This window comes from Schistocerca serialis, chromosome 6 (assembly GCF_023864345.2).
Source record: "Schistocerca serialis cubense isolate TAMUIC-IGC-003099 chromosome 6, iqSchSeri2.2, whole genome shotgun sequence".
Classification (NCBI taxonomy): Eukaryota; Metazoa; Arthropoda; class Insecta; order Orthoptera; family Acrididae; genus Schistocerca; species Schistocerca serialis.
In genome coordinates this window covers 698,471,071-698,486,848 of record NC_064643.1, presented here as the reverse complement: position 1 = coordinate 698,486,848, position 15,778 = coordinate 698,471,071, and the positions used below count along the sequence as shown (strand labels likewise).

General features: G+C 43.7%; 1 non-coding gene across 1 annotated transcript; it reads left to right on the top strand.

Annotated features, from left to right (window-relative positions):
- The first annotated feature begins 3,874 nt into the window (after positions 1-3,874).
- Trnat-ugu (transfer RNA threonine (anticodon UGU)) lies at positions 3,875-3,948 on the top strand. The gene has a single exon. It is a non-coding gene; the product is annotated as a tRNA-Thr (tRNA).
- The last annotated feature ends 11,830 nt before the right edge of the window (positions 3,949-15,778 follow it).

Genomic DNA, 15,778 nt, shown 5'->3' with positions numbered 1-15,778 from the left:
TCCATAGGGCAGCTGGTGTATTTCCGTTAGCAATTAACGTATGAGCATGCCTCAGCATTTCTCACAGCTTGACTGACGTAGTTGCGCGTCTACTCGTAAGAAATAAGTTTTTCAGGCGTGGGGTACTGTTTTTTTGCCTTATATACAGCTTCTATGAGGTTCTTGTACCGCTTTAGTTCTTCAGTTGGCCAAGGTGTAGGTTTCATTTTTTACTTTTCTGGGCTTCAATGGAGCCTATCTGTCATATACTGGGGGAGAAAAATAGATGTTAGAAATATTTTGTCTACTACGACACGTTTGAGTTGATAGATCTTTTGTCTATTATGACTAGTTTCGGGTTGATAGATTTTTTGTTTACTACGACATAATTCGGGATGTTAGGTTCTTGTTATCATATTCTTTTGAACCTGCTTACAGTATTATCTCTTGGTCTCCTTCTACAAATTTACTTCTTCCAATACTAAATTGGTGATCAATTGATCTCTCAGATCGTGTCCTCTCTTCTTGTCTAAACTGCTTATCCTCCATGTTTCACTTCCATACATGATTACACTCCATACAAATACTTTTTTGGAAGGCTTAACACAGCACTTCAATCTATATTCGATGTTAACAAATTTCTCTTTTTTTTGAAATGCTTTGTTTTCAATTGCCAGTCTACATTTTATGTCCTCTCAACTTCGGCCGTCATCAATTATTCTGCTGTCAAAATAGAAAAAATTCAACTTACTGTTTTAAATATCTCGTTTCCTAATCTAATTCTCTCAGCATCATCTGATTTAATTCGACTATATTCCATTATACTTGTTTTCCCTTTGTTGATGTTCATCTTATATTCTCCTTTGTAAGGTGTACATGCTATGCTGTGTGACGATCGATATGGTTGGAAATGAAGCACACACCTCATACGCCGCGATCGCACTGTAGACACTTTTATTGCTCCAAGATGACTGGTCTCAACAGTCTTACGTTCCCTTCATCTTATCGAAGAGGAAAACATAAAGATAAATACAGGGAGGGACCATACAACTACTTTCACCGATTTTCTGAAATATGAATTACCGCATACCTTACGGAACGTGTTATAAAACTGTCATGTTGTATTCCATGAAATCAAAGCCTAAATGGCACTTCACACGTCTACATATCTTGACAAAACCCCATTTGATGAACACGACATGGCTGATGAAATGCACACAGGTGATAAAAGCAGAAGTTGACAAAACGCACACAGTTGATGAAATGCACTGAGTTAATGGGATCGTCCCGCCATCCACGCATAATGGCAGCGAAGATGACTCTTCCATGCTTTCCGCACAGCACTACTACGCTGCCAGCGAAGTGTTGACATAGAGGTGGCGGAGGCTCTACAAAGTTACCTTCCTCGCTGATGGATGGCGTCTGTAGTATAAGTTAAATGATCACACGCTGTAGTTACGAGCAATGAATTGTGCTGCACCTGAAGTAAAAATGGATTTTTCAAAACGCCCAATAGAAGTAGGAAAGCCATCTAACCAAACATACAAAATTACCTTGGGCTTACGCTTCCTACAAAAAATCTGTAGTAATTGCCTCGTGTGTGCTTATTGACAGGGAGACAACAAAAAAATAATTTAAAAAATTAAAAAATTTCTTAGATTTTTAATTAACAAAGTTAGTGCCGTGGAAAGAAAACCGTACTGATGCGAGCGCTTATGCTGAACCGGCCAGACCTGTAAGAGGCCTGCGTAGTACCGCCCATGAAAACGGAGAGGCGTAGGGCGTACACAGAAACTACGCTGGGCTGAACTTACTTCTAAAATCGTGTAATTCAGATGCAAGCATTATTGCGTGCGCGGTGTCTATTACAGAGTCATCTGAAATTATATATACTACAAAAAGTAACGTAGATGGCTACAAAAAATTAAAGCAATGAATGGGTCATAATAGTGCGTATGTAAATCCTTACATGTAAATGACAATGTCCTGACTGACTGACTGACCGACTGACAGACTGACTCATTACGGCCCAGCCCAAACCGCTAAGGACAGAAACTTGAAATTTGGGGAAGGTACTTGTACTGTAGGCGTCGTTGAACAAGATTTTTTTTTTTTCAAATTTCCAATGCTAAGGTTGTGAAATAAGGGATGAAGCTTTTTTACGAAAAATGTCCGCAATGAGGTAATTTTGAAGCTAGACTTACGAAAACTGGTATTTGGTTTCTCGGTCAGAAATAAATAAATAGTACGTGTTTCTGCATTTCTGGAAATTTAACCATGTTGGGTGAAACAGTAGGCGAAAGCTTTTTTTGATGATATATCATTACGAAAGAACTACTGAAGTATTTTTAAAGCTAAATCTATGAATATTGGTATTTGATTTCTCGGTTACAATTTTTTTTAAAAAAATGTGTGTTTCAATGTTTCTGGCAACTGATCCCCTAAGGGTGTGAAATCGGGGATGAGATATTTTATGAATTATTATGAAATCATTTTTAAAGCTAAATCTATGAAAATATAAATTTGGCTTCTCAGTTAGAAATAAAAAATATGTATTTATGTATTTCACTATTTTTGGAAATTCTACCCCTAAGGGTGGTGAAATGGGGGATGAAAGTTGTTACGGAAATATTTCATTGTGCAACAATTTTTGGAACTAAATGTATGAACATCTGTATTGGCTTCTCTGTTATAAATAAAGCATACGAATGTAACTGTTGTTGGAAATTCAACACATAGGGGTGTGACATACGGGCGAATCACATTACAAAAATATTTCATCCCGAAAGCATTTTTAAAGCTATATATTTGAAAATTGATGTTTGGCTTCTCGCTTAGAGACAAAACAATACGTGTTTCGCTGTTTCTGTAAATTCAATCCCTAAGGGAGTGCATTAGGGCATGAAAATTTTAAGAAAGTGTTACATTACACCAAAAAAATTTAAAGCTAAATTTATGAAAATTGGTATTTCACTTCTCTGTTAGATATAAAGAAATATTCGTGAGGAAAGCTGCTGTGGAAATTTTTCCACAAGTACGCAAAAGGCATGATTAACAAAAACTTTGGACTCCATGTACCGGGATCGCTTTTTGGTCAGCAGTACATCCGGAAAAGACCGTGCTAATGGTCTTAAGGAGCGTCAAAAGTTTAGAAGTTGTCGCAGTTTGTGAATAACATAAAAATTCCGTTAAATGAAAACAAAAAATCTCTGCAGGTCATACAGTTTACGCGAGCGAAGGAGCTGGCCTTAAGCGTGGAGGATGTCTGTAACACATGCTGCGCGTTAAGATTTACTTTAAACTAGGGCGTTTAAGCAAATAGGAAAGCGATAATCAAATAGCTGGGCCGAGTCTGAGGTCATATTTAGTGTTATGGCTAAGCGATGAGACGGAATCTGTTATATCCGCAACTCCTGATGGTTTTTCTCGACCAAGCTTCAAATTAATGCAGTAGACGATGAAATATTAAATGACTGCCGTATGAGATACCCGTTAAGTGATGTATGCGAAGTACACATTCGAAGTACAATGTGGCGCCTAAACGTGGGTATGTCACAAACTTACTAACCTACAATCACTTCCACTGCCTTATTTAGACACATGATATACCATTAAAAATGCTAAAGAAATTATGTTCAGCTGACTAATTCATCTGTGTATCTCTTTGTATTTCTGTAAATTTTTAAATTTTCTATATATGAGACTCACATTCCCAACTGTCCACAATTCTACATATATAATGTACCTTATAGGCATTTGCCCATTGCCAGTAATGAGTGAATGGGCAAATGCCTATAAGGTACATTATATATGTAGAATTGCGGACAGTTGGGAATGTGAGTCTCACACAAAGAGTGCATCGGATAAGTCCCTGCAGTCGTGCTATTGAACTGTGTCCTCGGTGGCTCAGATGGATAGAGCGTCTGCCATGTAAGCAGGAGACCCTGGGTTCGAGTCCCGGTCGGGGCACCCACATAAAGGTATATCAACAACACCTGTCGGCAGCTGAGGGTTTCAGTTAGTCATCATTTATTTTAAATTTTCCATTATTCGAAATATCGAGAAGGAGTTCTGCGACGTAAAAGAATGTTGGTAGGCGTGTTTCTACACCTGAAAGATGATGAGTATTCAAATTTCGCACCAGCCGCAAAGAGTGGCGCTAGTATCGCTGTAGCGGTCGCGATCGTTAATTACCTGTGAGACCGCCAAAAGGGAGCTGATGATAGTCAGGTATGCCTTTAAAGCGACAGACACACCATTGCAAACATTTCACTGAGTTTGAACGAGGTCGTGAAACAGGGCTACTAGAAGCTGAATGTTCCTTCTGCGATTACGCAGAGACACTTCGCAGGTATGTAGCCACTGTACACGGAAGGCAGACAGCGATTGTTACGAGAAGGTACGCTCGCGTCGCGCTGTATCTGCGGGAGCAATGTGCGCAGCCATTGGAAGCAGAGTGACACAACGAACTATTACAAATCGTTTACTTTAAGGACAGCTCCGAGTCTGACACCATCTAGCGTACATTCCACTGACTCCAAAACACCGGCATTGGCGACTGCAAATGGTATCAAGCGAGAGTTTCATGGCAGAAGTGAGGTATGGTTGGTTGGTTTTTGGGGGAAAGAGACCAGACAGCGAGGTCATCGGTCTCATCGGATTAGGGAAGGACGGGGAAGGAAGTCGGCCGTGCCCTTGGAAAGGAACCATCCCGGCATTTGCCTAGAGCGATTGAGGGAAATCACGGAAAACCTAAATCAGGATGGCCGGACGCGGGATTGAACCGTCGTCCTCCCGAATGCGAGTCCAGTGTCTAACCACTGTGCCACCGAAGTGAGGTATGTTGTGCTTTCTGATGAAAGCTAGTTCGGGCTTGGTGGCAGTGATCGCCATGTGTCGGTCAGTATAGGGCTAGTTGAGGGCCTCCAACCAACCTTTCTGCGTGCTATACTCACTGACCCACACCTGGAATTATCGTCTCGGGTGCGATCTTATATTTCAGCAGGAGAACTCTCGTGGTTATCCTACGCATCCTGACTGCAGTATTCTAATTCAGTCTGGTGACTCATTCTACTGCCATTCATGAACAGCACTCCAGGCGGTGTTTTCCAGTTGGTAACCCGACATGCTCTACACATTGTCAACATGTTGCTTTGGTCTACTCCCTCACCATATCTGTCTCCAATCGATCTCAGATGGTACATCAACGGACTGTAACTCTAACGTCATCCACAAACAGCATTAACCGTTCCTGTATTGACCGACCACGTTCAAAAGACATGGCACTCCACACCATAATCTGACATCTGGCACCTGTGAAGCACAATTCGTGCACGTTTACATGCTTCTATTCAACATTCTGGCGCATACACCGGTTATTTATGTACCGGAATTTCAAATTTTCAATGGTATACCTCGCGCATACATTACTTGCAACCTTGCAGCGTTAATCTCTTAAATACAGGGTTACTACAAATGATTGAAGCGATTTCACAGCTCTACAATAACTTTATTATTTGAGATATTTTCACAATGCTTTGCACACACATACAAAAACTCAAAAAGTTTTTTTAGGCATTCACAAATGTTCGATATGTGCCCCTTTAGTGACTCGGCAAACATCAAGCCGATAGTCAAGTTCCTCCCACACTCGGCGCAGCATGTCCCCATCAATGAGTTCGAAAGCATCGTTGATGCGAGCTCGCAGTTCTGGCACGTTTCTTGGTAGAGGTGGTTTAAACACTGAATCTTTCACGTAACCCCACAGAAAGAAATCACATGGGGTTAAGTTGGGAGAGCGTGGAGGTCATGACATGAATTGCTGATCATGATCTCCACCACGACCGATCCATCTGTTTTCCAATCTCCTGTTTAAGAAATGCCGAACATCATGATGGAAGTGCGGTGGAGCACCATCCTGTTGAAAGATGAAGTCAGCGCTGTTGGACTCCAGTTGTGGCATGAGCCAATTTTCCAGCATCTCCAGATACACGTGTCCTGTAACGTTTTTTTCGCAGAAGAAAAAGGGGCCGTAAACTTTAAACCGTGAGATTGCACAAAACACGTTAATTTTTGGTGAATTGCGAATTTGCTGCACGAATGCGTGAGGATTCTCTACCGCCCAGTTTCGCACATTGTGTCTGTTCACTTCACCATTAAGAAAAAATGTTGCTTCATCACTGAAAACAAGTTTCGCACTGAACATATCCTCTTCCATGAGCTGTTGCAACCGCGCCGAAAATTCAAAGCGTTTCACTTTGTCATCGGGTGTCTGGGCCTGTAGCAATTGTAAACGTTAAGGCTTCTGCTTTAGCCTTTTCCGTAAGATTTTCCAAACCGTCGGCTGTGGTACGTTTAGCTCCCTGCTTGCTTTATTCGTCGACTTCCGCGGGCTACGCGTGAAACTTGCCCGCACGCGTTGAACCGTTTCTTCGCTCACTGCAGGCCGACCCGTTGATTTCCCCTTACAGAGGCATCCAGAAGCTTTAAACTGCGCATACCATCGCCGAATGGAGTTAGCAGTTGGTGGATCTTTGTTGAACTTCGTCCTGAAGTGTCGTTGCACTGTTATGACTGATTGATGTGAGTGCATTTCAAGCACGACATACGCTTTCTCGGCTCCTGTCACCATTTTGTCTCACTGCGCTCTGGCGGCAGAAACCTGAAGTGCGGCTTCAGCCGAACAAAACTTTATGAGTTTTTCTACGTATCAGTAGTGTGTCGTGATCATATGTCAATGAATGGAGCTACAGTGAATTTATGAAATCGCTTCAATCATTTGTAATAGCCCTGTATGTTACCTAGACGAATGTATTCCCGATATTTCCATTTTATTTTTTTCAGCCATCAGTCTTTTGACTGGTTTGATATGGCCTGCCTGGAATTCCTCTCCAGTGTCAACCTTCTCATCTCAGAGTAGCACCTGCAACCTACTCAGTTGGCTTCGTAAACTTTCCACGCGTAGTAATTTATGCTATTCATGTCGGATCTCCCGCCGGAACACATCGTCATCTGGACACAATATTTCGGTGTCCTCCTGGTCGCCATCTTCAGGTGAGTAGGCCATCGCACTAACTCGCCGGAACTGGTAACCAAAACGCCGCGGCGTCTCCTCTATACACCGACCTTCAGTCCACCGAGCTTGCGCGAAAATAACTGCCCTCTAGCGCAAGGCACAACAGCGCTCCGGTGGGGAAAGCTCACAGAAACGATAAATCGAGATCAAACACCATTGAGAGCTTTTGATGATCGAAGCAATCACCGTTGCTTCTTAATGTCAAACATAACAGTGTTCCAACCCTCACTCCAAGGATACCCCTTATCTCTGTTTATAATTTTGTCTGATAGCCGGATTTCAATGGCTTCTTCACTACACAGTCCCAGTACTGCGACGCACGGGCAACCACTTGTCGCACAACATTTTATGTCCTTCAGTAAGACGATGTTCCTCCACTGTAGATTTTTCTGGGTGAAATAAACGCGTGTGGCGATGGTGCTCCACGCATCGATCCTGTACCGTACGAATCATTTTCCATTACAGGCTTTCCCGCTATGGTAAGGAATCTTGTAGACCCCGGGCTTCCTCAAACACAAATTATCCTCTTCCATTTGTTGAATGGCACACATTTTGAATACTTTTAGAATGCAATGAGTACTAAGAGCATTGTTCGCAGATGAACAGAACGACAAGTCTTTCCTGACAAGTTGTCAATTATAGCACGCAGCTCAGCGCAGCGCTATTGTCTTTCAGGTTCCAGCATTGTCACTGGCAGCTTCACGGATACAGAACAGAACCGAGCGTCCGTTGCAGGTAAGACATTATTAGTGCCTAATTAAGGGATTCGTTTGGAAGGAAAGTTCCTTGTTGCGTGCATTGAAATAACGTGAACACATTCTACACATATAAGGTGTAGTCACTGAGAGTGACCATTCCAGCGACGAGGTTAGTTCCATTTAATACTGTGAATGTTCAACGTTCCTTTCATCAGAAATTTTCAAATGAAATAATTTTCGTTTAGCTAGATAGTTCCTGCAATTCCCCATCATTAAACCTTTTCGCTAGATACTTCACCACACATGTATAGGTATTGTGCAACTATAAGGTCAAAACAAGAAGTAAACATAATTTAGATTATTTGTTGTCCTTTCAGTGAGAATAATGACTCACCACTAATATGTTTATGTTACTCTAAATCGTAACATTTTTCGACCAGAAAAGAAATACTTGACTAATTGTGTACTGCTGTTCCGAGTACGTGACGTGCAATGGAATCAATGTAAACGCGAATCGGATCCGTGCTCCGGCGGGGAAGGTTTGCCAAAATACGTTTATAGTGGGCCTATGTCGTTTTCAAAGTAGTTGACTGGAACTGGTAAGCAGGTTCACTGGAGCAATTGAAAGAAGGGTTCCTTTTACTGCTTTTTCAATAACACAACCAGTTCGCTTGTATTTTACAAGGGAAAACGTTGTTTTCATAAGCATTTTGCCAGTACCAAGACGAGGCTAAGTGAACCATTTTACAATCAATTTAGCATCACGTGATGCACAATGATGGCATTCTTTGTCACCTGGCAGTATGTCTAGCATTTTATCATCAGTCAAAACTGTAGCAGACATTGGAATAATTTGTTATTTAATAGCGATGTGTCATAGTGCTGAGAATAGTCTTAACTTTCTCAGTGGTACTTTATTTGAAACAACGCGATAATTACTCAAAATGTAAATTTTATTGTAGTAGCATACTATCAGTTCATTTTCCATTTACGAACGCTTCTATCAGTGATTTCTTTTTTCATTTTTGGAAACTTTTACTCTGAGTCGAAATACAGCGCTATTCCATTTCAAGAAATATTTTTGTATCTGCGTATGAATGACTAATCAGGTAACGGAAACCCATTATTCATTACTTTATAAAGTCACTGTGACCATTTTCTAGAAGAAAACAGCGTAAGTATTGAGAATATCAGGTCCTTCGACATACATACAAGGCAGACATCTTGACGTAAATGTAAGCTATGTGACCATTAGGTATATGATCAGTTGTTAATTATAAACATAGCAGACGTTCCGAAACAAGATTTTCAGGATCATGCCTTACGCAGATCGATAGATACTCAACAAGGAATCAAGCAAAACTTCAACAACCTTAAGTTTACTGAATCGTTAAGGACAATTTCATCCGGTTGTGCACAACATCAACAATAATGTCGCAGCAGAAGTTGAATAGCACCGTGGTGTAGTAGTTATGATACTAATCTGTTGCATGGAAGATCGTGAATTCAAAACTCACCTACTTTCTACACTCCTGGAAATGGAAAAAAGAACACATTGACACCGGTGTGTCAGACCCACCATACTTGCTCCGGACACTGCGAGAGGGCTGTACAAGCAATGATCACACGCACGGCACAGCGGGCACACCAGGAACCGCGGTGTTGGCCGTCGAATGGCGCTAGCTGCGCAGCATTTGTGCACCGCCGCCGTCAGTGTCAGCCAGTTTGCCGTGGCATACGGAGCTCCATCGCAGTCTTTAACACTGGTAGCATGCCGCGACAGCGTGGACGTGAACCGTATGTGCAGTTGACGGACTTTGAGCGAGGGCGTATAGTGGGCATGCGGGAGGCCGGGTGGACGTACCGCCGAATTGCTCAACACGTGGGGCGTGAGGTCTCCACAGTACATCGATGTTGTCGCCAGTGGTCGGCGGAAGGTGCACGTGCCCTTCGACCTGGGACCGGACCGCAGCGACGCACGGATGCACGCCAAGACCGTAGGATCCTACGCAGTGCCGTAGGGGACCGCACCGCCACTTCCCAGCAAATTAGGGACACTGTTGCTCCTGGGGTATCGGCGAGGACCATTCGCAACCGTCTCCATGAAGCTGGGCTACGGTCCCGCACACCGTTACGCCGTCTTCCGCTCACGCCCCAACATCATGCAGCCCGCCTCCAGTGGTGTCGCGACAGGCGTGAATGGAGGGACGAATGGAGACGTGTCGTCTTCAGCGATGAGAGTCGCATCTGCCTTGGTGCCAATGATGGTCGTATGCGTGTTTGGCGCCGTGCAGGTGAGCGCCACAATCAGGACTGCATACGATCGAGGCACACAGGGCCAACACCCGGCATCATGGTGTGGGGAGTGATCTCCTACACTGGCCGTACACCACTGGTGATCGTGCTGAAGTGCTGAATAGTGCACAGTACATCCAAACCGTCATCGAACCCATCGTTCTACCATTCCTAGACCGGCAAGGGAACTTGCTGTCCCAACAGGACATTGCACGTCCGCATGTATCCCGTGCCACCCAACGTGCTCTAGAAGGTGTAAGTCAACTACCCTGGCCAGCAAGATCTCCGGATCTGTCCCCCATTGAGCATGTTTGGGACTGGATGAAGCGTCGTCTCACGCGGTCTGCACGTCCAGCACGAACGCTGGTCCAACTGAGGCGCCAGGTGGAAATGGCATGGCAAGCCGTTCCACAGGACTACACCCAGCATCTCTACGATCGTCTCCATGGGAGAATAGCAGCCTGCATTGCTGCGAAAGGTGGATATACACTGTACTAGTGCCGACATTGTGCATGCTCTGTTGCCTGTGTCTATGTGCTTGTGGTTCTGTCAGTGTGATCATGTGATGTATCTGACCCCAGGAATGTGTCAATAAAGTTTCCCCTTCCTGGGACAATGAATTCACGGTGTTCTTATTTCAATTTTCAGGAGTGTATATTCGGTTGGAGTACATTCTAGAAGCATCCACAAATGTAAAGAATCATTGGACTGGAATGTTCTGTAGCTGTACATACACTGTACGTGTTTTAGCCGGAGAAAGTTCGCTACGCGCCCTTGTATGTACAAGTGCTGAATAAACCTCCGTTAAGTGAAGTTAGTGTTCGTCACTCATCTATACACCTTCTACGTGGCAATATAATCACATATTTGTCGAAATTGCTAGGCTTTATTCAACGCATAATACACCCAAAACGGCTGTCACAGGTCACGTAGGATCCTAGTTTCAAGTCAGTGAACAACACAGTCATGCTACCATACGACATACCATCTACACTGTTGTACAAAACATAAGGACCAAAGTAACTTTTGCATGATATGTCACTGCCAAGTGACATAGCTTGACGAAGCTCAGACCATACATAGTAAGAAATGCTGCAGTATACTACACAATGTAACTGAAAGAATTACACAATGAGACGAAAAGAAATGACACCTTAATTCAAAGACAGTAATTACACTGCAATCACCGTGACTCATGATGGTCCCCCTGAACATTAGAAAGAACGAGACATGATTCTTGATGGTGTGTGATCATCACGGACAGCATTACTTGCTCCGCAACGTGCTCAAATGCTGCTCACGAAGTTGGTAAAGAGTTCCTGTGGTGGGACGTTCCACTGTTGTGACTTGGCAAGACAGCCAAGCTACTATGAGAGGAAGCCGAAAGGCTTGCGTTTAAGCTCACGCAGGCTGGCGTGAGGTCTGGAACAGTTAAAGGAATAGAGACTAGCAAAAAAAGGTACGTAGCTTCTGGAATACTTAACATTAATCCATAATTGGTGAACATGGGTCTGACGGTACATGCATCACAAGATAAATAGAAAATGATAAGGGCGCCTTCTAGGTCGTTGCAAATGACGTAGCTGAAGGCTATGCTAACTATCGTCTCGGCAAATGAGAGCGTAATTTGTCAGTGAACCATCGCTAGCAAAGTCGGCTGTACAACTGGGGCGAGTGCTAGGACGTCTCTCTAGACCTGCCGTGTGGCGGCGCTCGGTCTGCAATCACTGATAGTGGCGACACGCGGGTCCGACGTATACTAACGGACCGCGGCCGATTTAAAGGCTACCACCTAGCAAGTGTGGTGTCTGGCGGTGACACCACATCCACTGCATGTCATTGGGCAGTCCACGCCCCCTCCCTAACCCCTCCCCCCCCCCCCCCCCCTCCTGTCAATGCACACGATACGTGCTCAATGGAATTTAATCGGGGGAACGGGCGGGCCACCCCATTCGCTGAATATCCTGTCGTTCCAAGAGTTGCACCACCTGCACAGTTCGATGTTTGCGCACACTGTCATCCATAAAAATGAAATCCGGGCAGAATGCACCACTGAGACGACGCTCACGGGGAAGAAATACAGTGTCAGGACAACGTTGTCCGTAGAGTGTACTGTATTGAAAGATCTGGATGGCAGTAAGTCCATGCAACCTGATGTCTCCTAACACTATAACACAACGACCAATAACACTGTCTTGTTCGACAATGTTCCTGTGTGCATTACGTGTCCCACCTCTCACCAAATGTGTGCCTGTAACGCACTCAGTAGTGATAGCTGGCGATAAATCGTTAACAATTATGACCTTAACTCGCCACTGTCAATTCAGCTCAAACACCCGCTATAGCAGACATGTTATCTACTGCTATAGTGGTCCACAGGTAGCGTATTTGATTGGTAATGAAGGCGTCCTCGGTCCCGGGTTCGAATCCCGTCACCGCATCGATTTAGAATAAAAATTATCAGCAATGCCTGCCGAATACTTCCAGCATTAAAAGTTACCCTCATTCTGCCAATGGCCATGTCAAAGAAGGCGGAGATGCGGACAGGGATTCAGGGCACTGTCTTATCCTTTGTGTCGGGAACTGCCCCTAAAGGCGGAAGAATCAGCAGAAGGCTGTGGAAACCGCTGCATTAAAGGCAGGTAATGAGCATCCACAGGACATGCGGCATTTAACTCAAAAATTGTCTTGATGGTCTCTCCGCTGGGGAAAGATTCCGGAATAGCCCCTCATGGGTAAATCTGGGAGGAGACTGCCAAGCTAGAGGAGGTCTTGATAAAAAGATCGAGTAACCAGCAAGAGGACAACATTCTACGAGTCGGGGCATGGAATGTCGTAAGTTTGAATCTGTAAGGAAAACTAGAAAATCTGAAAAGGGAATTGCTAAAGCTCAATCTATATACAGGGTGTTACAAAAAGGTACGGCCAAACTTTCAGGAAACATTCCTCACACACAAAGAAAGAAAATATGTTATGTGGACATGTGTCCGGAAACGCTTACTTTCCATGTTAGAGCTCATTTTATTACTTCTCTTCAAATCACATTAATCATGGAACGGAAACACATAGCAACAGAACGTACCAGCGTGACTTCATACATTTTGTTACAGGAAATGTTCAAAATGTCCTCCGTTAGCGAGGATACATACATCCACCCCCCGTCGCATGGAATCCCTGATACGCTGATGCAGCCTTGGAGAATGGCGTATTGTATCACAGCCGTCCACAACACGAGCACGAAGAGTCTCTACATTTGGTACCGGGGTTGCGTACACAAGAGCTTTCAAATGCCACCATAAATGAAAGTCAAGAGGGTTGAGGTCAGGAGAGCGTGGAGAGGCCATGGAATTGGTCCGCCTCTACCAATCCATCGGTCACCGAATCTGTTGTTGAGAAGCGTACGAACACTTCGACTGAAATGTGCAGGAGCTCCAAATGTTGTGTCGTACTTGTAAAGGCACGTGTTCTAGCGGCACAGGTAGAGTATCCCGTATGAAATCATGGCGGTGAATCGAGGAAGTACAGTACATACTGACGAAACTAAAATGAGCTCTAACATGGAAATTAAGCGTATCCGAACACATGTCCACATAATATTTTTCTCTATTTGTGTGTGAGGAATGTTTCCTGAAAGTTTGGCCATACCTTTTTGTAACACCCTGTATAGTGGGGGTCAATAAAGTGAAATGGAAAGAAGACAAAGGTTTCTAGCAAGTTGAGTATACGGTAACAACAGCAGAAAACGATGTAAGTGCAGTAGGATTTGTTCAGTGACAGGGTTGTGTTCATCATAATCGGCAGCAAAGCGACACCGACACCGATAATTCAAGTATACATGCCGACGTTGCAAGCCGAAGAAGAAGAGACAGAGAAAGTATATGAGGATGCTGAACTGGTAATTAGGTAGTTAAAGGGAGATGAACACCTAATAGTCAAAGGGGACTGGAATGCCGTTGTAGGGAAACGACTAGAAGAGAGGGTTACGGAAGAATATGAGCTTGGTACAAGGAATGAGAGATCGAAATACTAATTGAGTACTGCAATAAATTTCAGCTGTTAATAGTAACCCGGCCGCGATGGCCGAGCATTTCTAGGCGCTTCAGTCCGAAACCGCGCGACTGCTACTGTCGCAGGTTCGAATCCTGCCTCAGGCATGGACGTGTGTGATGTCCTTAGGTTAGTTAGGTTTAAGTAGTTCTTAGTTATAGGGGACCTATAACCTCAGATGTTAAGTCCCATAGTACTCAGGGCCATTTGAAACATTTTTTTGTTAATAGTACACACTCTGGTTAGGAATCGCAGGAGGACGAGGTAAACTTGCAAATGACCGGGAGATACGGGAAGACGTCAGTTAAATTGTTTCATGGTCAGGCAGTAATCCGAAATCGGTCACTGAATTGTAAAGGATACCGAGGAGCAAATAGAGATTCAGATAACACTTGAGTAGTTCTGAAGACCAGGATCGATTTTATGAGACAAGTTTTGCAGAATCAGTGTGCAAAGACGTGGGAACGAATGAACTAAGGACTAAAGAGATACCCTTGAAGTTCGCTGAGGGTACAGACACTGTGATAAGGAATATTTCAGCATGCAGTTCAATTGAAGAGGAATGGACGTCTCTAAAAAGGGCAATCACAGACGTTGGAAAGAAAAACATAGTTACAAAGAAGGTAACTACGAAGAAAGCGCGAGCTACTGAAGAAATACTTCAGCTGATCGATGGAAGAAGAAAGTACTAAAATGTTGAGAGAAATTCGGGAATAGAGAAAGACAAGTCGCTAAAGAAGGAAATAAATAGGAACTGCAGGGAAACTAAGACAGAATGGTTGCGTGAAAAAAGTGAAGAAATCGAAAAGGAAGTGATTGTCTGAAGGGCTGACTCGAATATAGAAAAGTCAAAATAACCATCCGTGACATTAAAAGCAATTGAGATAACATCAAGAGTACAACGGGAATTCTACTATTAAATGCAGATAAGGGAGCGAGCAGGTGGAAAGAGTATAATGGAGGCCTCTATGACGGAGAAGACTTACCTGATGACGTGACAGAACACGAAATACGGGTTTATATAGAAGAGATGGGGGATCCAATATTTGAATCAGAATTTAAAATAGCTTTGGAAGACCTCAGATCGAATAAGGCAGAAATGACAAATAACATTCCATCAGAATTCCTAAAACCACTGGAGAAACTGGCGGCAAACCGAATACTCACGTTGGTGTGCAGGAAGTATGAGTCAGTCAACATACCGTCTGACTTTTGAAAAAATATCATCCACACAACTAAGAAGGTTGTAAAAGCTGACAAATGCGAAGTTATGACACAATCAACTCAACAACTCATGCATCCAAATTGCTGACAAGAATAATGTAGAGAGGTTCGAATGGCTCCAAGCACTATGGGACTTAACATCTGAGGTCATCAGTCCCTTAGAACTTAGAACACTTAAAGCTAACTAACCTAAGGACATCACAAACAGCCATGCCCCATGCAGGATTCGAACCTGCGACCGTAGCAGCAGCGCGGTTCCGGACTGAAGCGCCTAGAACCGCTGAGTCACGGCGTATGTAAAGAGGAATGGCAAAGAAAATTGAGGACGTGTTCGCAATGAAAGTAGAAGAAAATTGATGCCTACCCTTCCTCGATATCCCAGTAAAGAAGAAAACGGACCGCACACTGGAACACACAGTCTACCTGAAGAAAACACACCCGGTCTTGAACCTCAATGGCA